Source organism: Hemiscyllium ocellatum, chromosome 29 (genome assembly GCF_020745735.1).
Source record: "Hemiscyllium ocellatum isolate sHemOce1 chromosome 29, sHemOce1.pat.X.cur, whole genome shotgun sequence".
Classification (NCBI taxonomy): Eukaryota; Metazoa; Chordata; class Chondrichthyes; order Orectolobiformes; family Hemiscylliidae; genus Hemiscyllium; species Hemiscyllium ocellatum.
Genome location: NC_083429.1, coordinates 39,278,603 through 39,290,105, shown reverse-complemented (window position 1 = coordinate 39,290,105; position 11,503 = coordinate 39,278,603). Strand labels below are relative to the sequence as shown.

The 11,503-nt window shown below is 36.1% G+C and overlaps 1 long non-coding RNA gene across 1 annotated transcript in view; it reads left to right on the top strand.

Moving 5' to 3' along the window:
• The first annotated feature begins 8,506 nt into the window (after positions 1 to 8,506).
• LOC132829697 (uncharacterized) overlaps positions 8,507 to 11,503 on the top strand; it is a 29,522-nt gene continuing 26,525 nt past the window's right edge. The window contains exons 1-2 of the long non-coding RNA XR_009646257.1: positions 8,507 to 8,598; positions 10,196 to 10,259. This is a non-coding gene — a long non-coding RNA (uncharacterized LOC132829697). The remainder of the gene's footprint in view (positions 8,599 to 10,195; positions 10,260 to 11,503) is intronic.

Below are 11,503 nucleotides of genomic sequence, written 5' to 3'. Positions count from 1 at the left end.
CTCCCTGAGTTTCCATTGTTCAGATATAAATAGCATTCATTTCAGAATAGAATGCATTGTTAATAAAGAAAACCTTAATAACAAGAGCCAATCTCATTTGTTTATTCCAGTTTTGTGCCAAATGTAATCCTGACTGTTGCTATTGTCATGTTGCATAGCAATAAGAACACACAATAAAGAGGAAAGGAAGTGTCAGTGGCCGTAAATTCTTAAAGATAAATCTGATAAAGAAGCTAAACTACACAGTTCAGAACACCTCTACAATAGAAGTTAAAACTGAAGACAAGATAGACCAGAAAGTTTTAACTAGGCTATGTCAAGTTTGGGCTAAAAAACCTAACATTTGCAGGCCACAAATCATGAGTTGGTCAGAAATTCCACAGTTCTAAGACCTGCAGTGATTAATAAAGAGAAGGCTAGAGCAGAACTCTTTGTGATGAGTTCTGTTTTAGTTTATGGCCTGAATGAAATAGAATGGACCCTGGGTCATGTATCTACAACCACATCTTATCGATAAGAGCACAAGCATCTTGTAGGGGAGTCTCCTTCATAGTATTGGCACACTGGTCAATCAAAGAGTTTGTGAATGCTACAGGACCACCCTTGGGGGAGTCTATTGTGCCTGTACTAACATAGTGTTCATTCCAAATTGATAGGAGATTCGATCAGACCTTGGATGTCCATTCTCCAGTACATTTGTGGAGTAAAATAGCACAAGGGTCAGTCATACAATGTGTGTGAAGTGCATTACCAACTCATAAGAAATTACTGCACATGTACCTTCAACATTCCCATAACCAGAAAGCTATGCACAGGAACATATCCTTGCAGCTACATTCTGCTGCTACATTCTCAGGCATGGGCTTCAAGAACAGTTTTCTTAGAGAGGGGCTTGAAGAGAAATGTGGATTTCTTACCTGGGATCTACAGACTCTGAGGAGTGTAAGGTTTTCTGTAATCATGTCTCCTATTAATTAAGGCCCATGTAGTTCTAGCTCCATTCCCTCCTTCTCCTCTTGCTATTTAAGTTTTCAGAACATTATTCAACCACAGCTTAAAAACCTTTACAAAGCTGAATATTAAAAGTTCACATAAATTGTCAGCAAAAGTATTCCCATATTTGTGAGTATTCTATGTGAGCGCCCTTTATCCAGAAATGGAAATGACCAGCTTCTGTTTATTATTGTATACAATACATCAGAGCTTTTGGTAAGTAAGTGTGGCAGCACTACTTTAAACATAAATCTCACTGGGATCTTAATAGTGGCAGCTGAGCCCCAGTTCAATAATTTCATTAACAGTCCCCATTCCTCGCCTGCTTTTGGCCAGTGCACTATCCAAACTAAATTAAGGTCTTCTTCAAATTTGGGATGAATGCAGCATTGCCAATGAAACTTTATAATTGCACTTTTTGTTCCATTGCTCTCCAAATTAAAGCCATAAATAAAGAACAGTAAGACAATACAATCTGTTTTATCCAACTTTGAATAAAAAAGAGAGAATATTTCAAAGGATCTGTGATGTGAGTGGTATTGAGACATGGCAGTTACTTGATTAATTGCATGTTGCAAAGAGGGTTCATTAAAGGATAAAACACACTTAGCTGAATGCGTTTGATTAACAGTGCGTGGGATAAATCTTATAAGGTACATTGACTGCTACCCTATATTGAGGAGAAAGTGAGGTCTGCAGATCAGCGCTGAAAATGTGTTGCTGGAAAAGCACAGCAGGTCAGGCAGCATCCAAGGAATGTTCCTTGGATGCTGCCTGACCTGCTGCGCTTTTCCAGCAACATATTTTCAGCTACCCTACATTGGCCTAAATTACAGCTTTCTTTTCATCGCCTTAGTCAGAGCTGTGTCATTATAAGGTTATGATAGTAAACTTGGAGACCCAAATGGGTTGTTCTGAAATAAATTTGGCACATTGCCTCAAGATGCCTATGATGGTTCCAGTAACTGCAGGGGTCAAATGATGTCTGTAGACTGCTTGAGGATTTTGGGAATTGAGGAACCATGTGGCACAACATCGTGGGCTGAAGTGCCTGTTCTGTGCTGTACTGTCCTATGTCCTATGTCTTGAGTCTATTGTTGAGTTATCCTTCAAAAAAAGTGATAAAAATCAGTAACTTAGAATGATAACAATATAACTATTACCAATGTGCCTGACAGAAACCTGCAAGAAGAATGAACATCAATAGTCAATAGTGCATTGATCAATTGAAATTCTTTGATGACTTAATAGCTATAGGGACACCAATGATCTATTACTCCTCGCTGAACCTTGATATTGATATTCTGTAGCTTTTCCAGGTCAGTAGGAAATTTAATGAAAATATTGATTTTCTCAATGACCAATATGATATATCATTCTGCTGTAATTGTTCTGTATTGTGGATATCCCATGAGATAGGCTTGAAGTCTTACTTTAGGAAATCCCTTGCATTTATTATTGTTATTGACTGTCCTTTAATTCCACTCAGAATTGGGTTTCTGTTGTGTGTCTTCATGTGGTTGAACAAAGCAATTCTTGATCCATAGCTCCTTGAGCACATAAAACAGGGGAGTCCTAATGTGGTTGATTTAACAGAGTTTTGACAGAATGTTTGCAAAGCTGGTATCAAGACGTACAGTTGGCATTTATCTGTTGATCTTCCAGAACTGAACTAAAGTTTCAGCGAAAAAATGATTGCACGGTTTGTACATATCATAACTTGCGGATTTTCCAAATTAGCAGACTTTCAACTGATGAGCTTTGAACTCTAATGAGATTGTTAGCATTATGCGCAAGAACAAGGAATGATAGTTGCTAAGTCCACAGTTTCTAACAATAAAACCAGAAAATTCTGGAAAATCTCAGCCTCGGGCAGCACCTATCTACAGGATTAACATTTCTGGATGGTGGCATAGGGCATTTCTAACATTTTTGTTTTTTATTTCAGAGTTCCAACAACCATAATATTCTGCTTTTTCAATAACTTTTTATGGTGCATTATGGAATCAGGTGAATTCCTTGGCATCCAAAATTCTTATTGCATTTTCTCACTTTACATCAGTTGATCCATTTCTACCAACTGGAATTTTACCATTAGAAATAAGAGATAAATCAGATATTCAAGGGTGAATTTCTCATTGTGTCCAATATTATAAGATTGTATTAGAATGGTCTCCCTAGGTATTGAGGGAGCATTTGATGGTATCATGTAAACTTGCCTTTGAATTTTATTTGATGATAGCCAAAGAGACAGCTTTCACACAATATTCTACTATTTATTGACTTTGAACAAATATTCCTTTACCACAACTCATAACAGGTGTGGGACATGTTAAATTCCACTTAAAGATGGCTTTCATTGTAATCTCTTTATTAGAATATGAAATTGTTCTTTTGAATCATAGAATCTCTTCAGGGTGGAAGCATTCAGCCCATCCAATTCATACCAACCCTCTAAAGACCGTCCCACTCAGACCCACCCCATTCCTGTAACCCTGCATTTCATTTAGCCTACACATCCCTGGACACTATGGGCAACTTAACAAGGCCAATCCACCTAACCTGCACATCTTTGGACTGTGGGAGGAAACTAAAGCACCTGAAAGAAATCTGTGCAGACACGGAGAGAATGTGCAAACTCCACACAGACAGTCAACTGAGGCTGGAATTGAACCTGGGTCCTTGTTGCTATGAGACAGCGATGCTAAACACTAAGCCACCGTGCCATCCCACGATGCATCTTTTGGATGCATTTTTGGCATGGCATTTTGCTGTTACCTAATTAAAGACAAGTGCTCATTTCTATCCTGTAAGTTTTTAAATGCTTCTATTTTACGAAGCAAACATTTTAATCAGTTAGCACCACAATTGAATCTTTTACATCTGTTGCATTTTACACTGGTTTCTGTGGTTTTAATCAACAGATTAGTTCGCCCATCGTGTTTACTAGTCATTTAGATGACACACCAAACAACCTGCTTCCATGGTTTGCTAATTCTCTTTTATACCTGGAGGATAGTTTGCCTTGTGTAACTTGAGTCTGCATAATAGAGAAAAGAACTACATGCCCAGTGACCTTGGGAACCCTCTTTATAGCACCCTTAAACATGCGTCTCAAATTCCATGGTACTGTGTGTTACTGTTGACCTGATATTCTAAGAGGTTATCTGGCAAAATGCACAGTTTTAAAATGAAAAGGAAGGACAGTTAAAGGCACACATTTCCATGAGGAGTTTGTTAAAAAAATCCTTTAATTTCTTAATTCCTGCAGAGAATTGAAATCTTAATTGCAATTCCATATGTTTTTGAAAAGTGTGTGATTTTAACACAAATCTTGTAATGTTTTAGATTGCATTACAGATTGTGTTATACAATTACTCAATATATTTTCTTTTAAAAAATGCTATTTTCACTTCCTCAAGGGATACCTCCTTAATGCTAAGGATCCATATTAGTACCAATTAATGTAATTAATTATGCAGCATCTTTGAAAACAATTCTAAATTGCTGTACACAGTAGGAACCAGCTATCCTGGAGTAATATACTATTAGTTGGAATATTAAATTTATCAAGATATACAATGATAGCATGTAAAATCTTCAGGCTTAGCACCTCATTGTTCGATTTACCAGATTGCAGCCTTTTAGCCTCAGTATTAAGTTCAGTCATCGTAACCACCGGATCTCCTAAAATAATATACACTTCCCCTTGATGCATCTTTTGCATCTTTATTTTTGCAGGAACGCATTTTTGCTTTGCAATATGTTGGTTGTGTCATTCGTTATTGCTGCCCTCCATGTAGACACTGATTTCTTTGTCATTCTTTATTCACGTCACCAGCTCAAAGTTTAAGAATTATTTGTGATTAAATTAGCTGATGTCACAAGTTTCAGATGCGCAGGGTTTTTTTTAATGAATAAAGACAGAAAGTATAATGAAAGACAAATATGTGAGGTAAATTGGAATGCGAATGGGGCAGGGGTTACCTTCATAATCATTTTTTAAAAATGTAACCTATTTTTCCAATCATTCTGTTCACAGGTACTATTACACACCTCAGGACCTGGTGAGACTTGAATGCTGGCTTCCTGGTCAGGGGCAAAGACACTACGATTGCACTACAAAACCATCTCCGTAATCATATTATTAACAGTCATGCAGAATGTATGCTGTTCACATGCTAATAGATTATATATCCTTGAAATATAACAATTCATACATGCTTGAAAATGGCTCTGTTTATATTAATATAATATATTAATATATAAAATGGCTTTATGTGGTTTAATTTAAAGAATAAAATGAGCACATTTTATGATATTTAAAATGTAAAATGTTTTGAGAAACTACTGGGAAATAATCCAGGAGGGATGGAAAGATATTGTCATGAGGGAGGCTCCATCAGGATTCATGCTGACAGAGTAGAATGAATTAGCTGAGTTGTCACTTTAGCATTGACTGCTTACTTTCTGTCATCACTGGCTCAGCTGAAATGGATATTGGTTGAGGAGAGCTTCAAGTTGTTAGTTTGTCAACAATCATTGCCTATGGTCAAACATTAAAATAGGGGAGGCAAGGAACTGTACCGAAATAAATGCCTTCAAGAGAGGAGAATAAGTTGCATAAAAAAGGGAAAATTTGCAAATTCTTTTGCCATATCCATAAATGAAAGAAGGCAGAAATATTGTGGTTTCCAAAAAAAAACAAAAATGGTTTTATGGACTGACAGGGTGACTGAAGTTTTACGTCTGTACAGATAAATCAACCAGATTCTGATCAAAAGCTGGAATCCAGGATTTGTATTTACGATGGCAATTGCTCACAATTCTTTGGCCTAAACAGCTCAAACCCAGTGGGAGTCTTGGAACTCAACAGGAGGTCTAATTTCATAAATATGGGACAAAATCTAACTGGAGGAAGCAGCATTTTGGAATGTTTTAAATCAACAAACTTTTGTAACCCAGAAACCAAGATAAATGTTAGCAATTGTTAATTTGTCTCTTGTATTTAAAAATAAATTGATATGTTGCACAGTGGGATAGCTTCCATTGTAGTCAGTCTGAAGTGAGCAGAATTGGATTTAGGCATTGAGGCAAAGCACATATCGTACAATGGATACGTATCTTCGAAAGTCTCTACTTTGTCCAGTTTGGACGTAATGCCAAGACCATTACAACCACATTTCTGAGAAGACTGAACCTGCAATGTTGAAGTAACATTACTGTGAGATTATTCTGATCTGAATGGTTGGGGAATGTCTTTATTCAATTTTAATTTAGTCATTTCAAAACAATTTCATGAATTTATGTTGTATCAGTAACAGGAAAATGCATTGTATGCATCAGTCCTTAAACATTATATAGGGTGGCTTCTCCACATTGGGAAATTGTACTCGAAACACATAGGTTGCATATGGTTGCAATCTAAACTTTCTGATAAAAAATTACTTGTATTTTCAAAATCTGTAAAGCTTCCCCAAACCTGAACAAGACTATAAATCATTTTACATTATGTTCTTTAAATCAATATGTTAAAAAGTAATAACCTGGTCCAATTTTGCTGAGACAGCTGAAAATGAATTTATCACAAAATAAACATTTTAATAAAATATTGTGGTCCTCCCCTGTAAATAACATGATTCAACATCATTACAAGTAACTTGGAAACAATGTATATTGCATTATTTACTTTCTAATTAATGTATGATAGTCATTTTTTTCAGTAAATTAGAATCTGAAGACTTTTTCTCAGCCAATATAGTCTGCAAGATACCATTGCCAAGGGGACATTGGCAAGTTGGGTCGGTGGAATCTGACCTGAATCTTAATACAACACAAACATACAATAAGACAAAATATGGATACAGGTTATTTCAAGTGTAGCACACTTAGATAACAAACTTCCTAAAATAAAGGTGAAATACTGTGGTTGCTGGGAATCAAAAACTAACTAAGTACTGGAGAAACTCAGCATATCTGGCATCATGTGGAGAAAGAAATAGAGTTAATGTTGTGAATCAGAACTGAGAATGATTGAAAGAAGTTATACTGGACTTGAAAAGTTAACTGCTTCTCACACCATGGATGCTGCTGAGTTTATACAATATTTTGTGTGTCTATTCAAATTTCCTGATCTTCTGAGCTATATTTGGAATTAACAATCATTGTTGAAAAATGAGGGGTCACTCACTTTAAACAGAGATGTGGCAACAGAGGGTCATGAATCTCTTCTGAAAGGCTGTTGAACCATTGGACTATTTTTAACTCTTGATGAGCAAGGGAGAAAAATATCTTCCAGGTTATACAGGAATGGGGTGCAGTCAGATTTGCCTAGATCTTATTAAATAGCAAAGCAGGCTTGAGAGGCTGCGTGTACTACTCCTGTTCCTTGTTTGTACAGATATTTCTGGTATACCGTGATGGTTACATTCCTGTGCAGCCTTGCCCTATAGAAAATTGCTCCAGAAAATCGCTATACCTGTGCAGTAAAAAGATCATGCCATCCAAACAGTGTGCACTATTTGTCAATTGTGCTACAGCCAGTTCGCATTGACGAAACACACGAGAAACACTTGTATGTTCATATATTTCACCCCATTCTATCCACTTTGCTCTGGTTTACTTTATGCCAGAAATAAGCAAAAAAAATGTTGTTTCCCTTATAATTTGTCACACTGGTTGTATACTGTAATTTATACAACACAATTTCCCTCAGCCATGTACCAGTCTAGTCCAGTTAACCTTTGCAGATGCATTGGCTCTCTATTTTTTAGGTGCAGGATTTCAACATATAATTATTTTTTAACAACTGATAATAGCCATTCCACAAATACATATAGATTATGAACATGTCACAAACAAATATTCAGATTCGAGGAGGATCATTATATCATAGCATCATAGCCACCCAGGGATTTCTCAAACATTTCATTTGGTCCTAAGCTCAGGTCAACTAATGCTCAAGAATAATTCGTGCTTTAGCTATTAATATATTAAAGAAGTTTTGTGCACAATAGGAGCATAATTGGTCTTCATCCAAACTGCTCCAACAAATTTATCCTAATGATGGACTCTTGTAGCATGTAGCATGTTGTGGTCTTATAGGAGTGGGGATCATTATACTTCAAAAGTTAAATGATTCTTTAAAATTAAAAAAAATCAATAAATCAAAGCGTTTGTATTTATTTTGCAATACTTGTTCCCCCAGAATATGTCTAATTCAATAAAAACAACACCCATTTAATTTTGCTGTTTAATGGATTCTTCATATGGTGTTATAGATCACCTGAGTATGTTTACTTTAAGATTACTGACTTGGCAATATTTAGCATATGACTCATTCCATTTCCAATCACATGTTTGGATAACAAACAAGAGAAATTGCTGGGGAAACCAAATTCTGACAGCATCTGTTGAGAGATAAACAGAGTTAACATTGAGTCCAGCATGACCCTTCTTCAGAACTGATAGCAGTGAGGAAAAAGTGAATTTCATATTGATGACAGGGGTGGAGAAGAGAGAGAGATTTATGACAATGGGGATTATGAGCAGTTGAAAATGTGTTCTGAAAACAATTCATTTTATCACAGGATCTGGAGTTGAGGGGTAAGTAATAAACAAAGAAGGAGGTTTTCATGATCTGAAATTGTGGAATGCCAATGTTGAGTCCTGAAAGGTGTAAGGTATCTAAAGGGGGAGGAGACATTGTAACTTTTCATGGAAATTTTCTCATTCACTCTGCACTGAATAATTTTGCATCCTTCTTTATCTATTGTACTTAGTTTGGATCTCAACATTCTGTTCGTAATGCATGCCTTGGCAAATTCTGATATCTAGACAACCAAGGGATTGCAGCTAACATTTTATTTCTACTATTGAACCTCAGAAGCCCTCTTTGAGAGCCAATTGCCACGGTCATCTTAGCAATTTTCAAGCTCCAGCGTAAACATCTAGTGAGGTACTGGAAGAGTACAGCATCCACCATCAATCTGTCTTATCTTCTTTCAGTGTTAGGGAGTCTAAAGCTACAGATAACATATTGCATAATGGGTATGTTGCATAAAAAAAGGTGGAACACACTGATGTAAGTAACATTTACGGCCATAAGCAATTTATTGCTTGCCTAATTTCCAGAAACTATCATTGACCTTTTCTTGTGATAATTTATCTAAGGAATAAGGACAGAAGGTGCTGGAGATTCACAGCAGGCTCAGATAGAATCTGAAAAGAGAAGCAACAGGTTATGACATTTTCTGTGTACAGTCTTTAATCTCAGAGCCTCTTCCGTTCAGATGAAGGGTAGACATGTGAAACTCTTTTTGTTTATAGATTCTTCTGACCTGCTCTATAACTGTAACACGGATTGTTTTACATTTTTATAGTCAATTAATCCTCTGTGCTTTAATGTTTAATTCATGGTCCCAGCTATCTCCCGTTTCCATATCCAAAATAAGGTATTAATTTACTGTGATGATATCGACATAAAATTCTCTGGCGTTTAAGGATTTTTGCCTTTTGAGTCATGATTTTTAAAATTATTTTATACTGCTTTAAATCCTAGAAACGTTATTGGCCAGATGTTTTGCCAGACCCACAATTGGACATTACAATTTGGACATTTTTTTCAAGATAAGTCATTTTGCAGAATGGGTGTACAGGGAGTACTGATTGTGTTTAGGATTTGTGTGACCATTGTTTTGAACTTTTTATTTCTTGATCTGAGGCTTGCAACATCTAATAAAAATAATAAAGTTTGAATACTATAGGATATATTGAGCCAAAGATAATAGTTCAAGCACAAATAGTACCATTCACTTAGCAATCTCTATATTTGATCTGGTGAACTGTGAGACCGGTAATGAATATGGAGAAGCATTTGGACTAGAAAAAGCACAAAAGCTGTGGCTTTTCCTTGTAGTCCAAAGCAACACTGGCACTAACTTTGTGGGAAACTCCAAAGAAAGTCTGTAAAGCAAGTTTTTTCTGTACTAATCGGCCAAAGTTACCTCAGGGACATTGGGTAAACTCAACTTTTAGTGTTTTGCTTTGATTCAGAGGAGATGGTATTTTCCAACATTTGAATATGATAGCCCAGATCTTACAATCTGTAGCAAAGCAAGGGATCTTGCTGCTAACCTTAAAGTGAACTTTCTGCAACAATCTAGTAATTTTGGTGATGTATGTTTCCTTTTTCTGATGACAGTTTAATTCTCGGTCCAAGTAAAGGGAATGCCTTGGTGTGCAACAGCAATGATTTAAGTAAGCAGGTAAGAACCAATCACATTGACATACTCAAGCACAATGAGGCAGGAATTTGATGAAAATTCAATCTCTTCACTTTTAACTTACCTCTACAAACAGTGAAAAGAAATGATAATGATTAGAATTAAAATGGAAGTAAAATAAAACTTTTAAAAGTAGAAGTTTATCATGAGGAATTTGGCATCAAAAATCCAAAACAAAGATTGGGATCTGGATATTTAATGGGAACATAACACTTAGGAAGGATAGGAAATAAGCAAAAGGTAGAAGTGAAATTCTGCTAACAAAAAGTATTAGACTAGTACGATGGGGTGAGTGTAGAATCATTTGGTTTTAGAAGAGAAATAGTAGAGTTGGACAGTTGCCTTTTGAAGTGATAAGTTAGCCCTGAACTAATAGTTTCATGACAGGAAAGGACATGCAAGATTAAATAGTGAGAGTTTATGGAAAAGGTATGACAATAATCGCTGGTAATTTTAATTTGTATGTAAATTGGATGAATTGAATTATGAAAGGTAGGTTAGATAATGAGTTTGTGGAGCATTTTTGGGAAAAAGTTAAAAATCACACAACACCAGGTTATAGTCCCACAGGTTTAAGTGGAAGCACTAGCTTTTGGAGCGCCACTCCTTCATCAGGTGGTTGTGGGACAGTTTCTTAGAACAGCATATCCTGGAGTCAACCAGGGAGCTGGCTATATTGATTGCGATAATGTTCAATAGGACGAGATTAACTAATGATCTCATAGTGAAAGCACCCCTGGGTAGCAGTGATGATGGAATGTTTAAAATCACATAAAATTTCAGGGGAGGTAAAAAAGTGGATCTAAAATGAGTGTATTAAACTTAAATGATGGCAATTATGGAGGAATGATGGTAGAACTGGCTTTAGTAAATTGTTAGATCATGGTAGATCAGTAAATATTAAAAGCTTAGAGGAGATATTTTAGAATACTCAGAAGTATATTCTCACAAGAAAGAAGAACTTGAAAGAAAAAAATTTACAATTTGTCTCTGAAGGATTCAAAGATAGCATCAAAAACAAAAAAAAAGTGCTACAAGAGGTCACAGTTGAGAAGCAGTCTGTTCCTCACCCCTGTGTTATAGGTAATAGATTCTCTTAGAGTCATAGAGATGCACAGAAATAGACCCTTCAGTCCAACTCATCCATGCTGACCAGATATCCCAACCTAATCTAGTCCCAGTTGCCAGCACCCAGTCCCTATCCCTCCAAACCCTTTCTATTCATA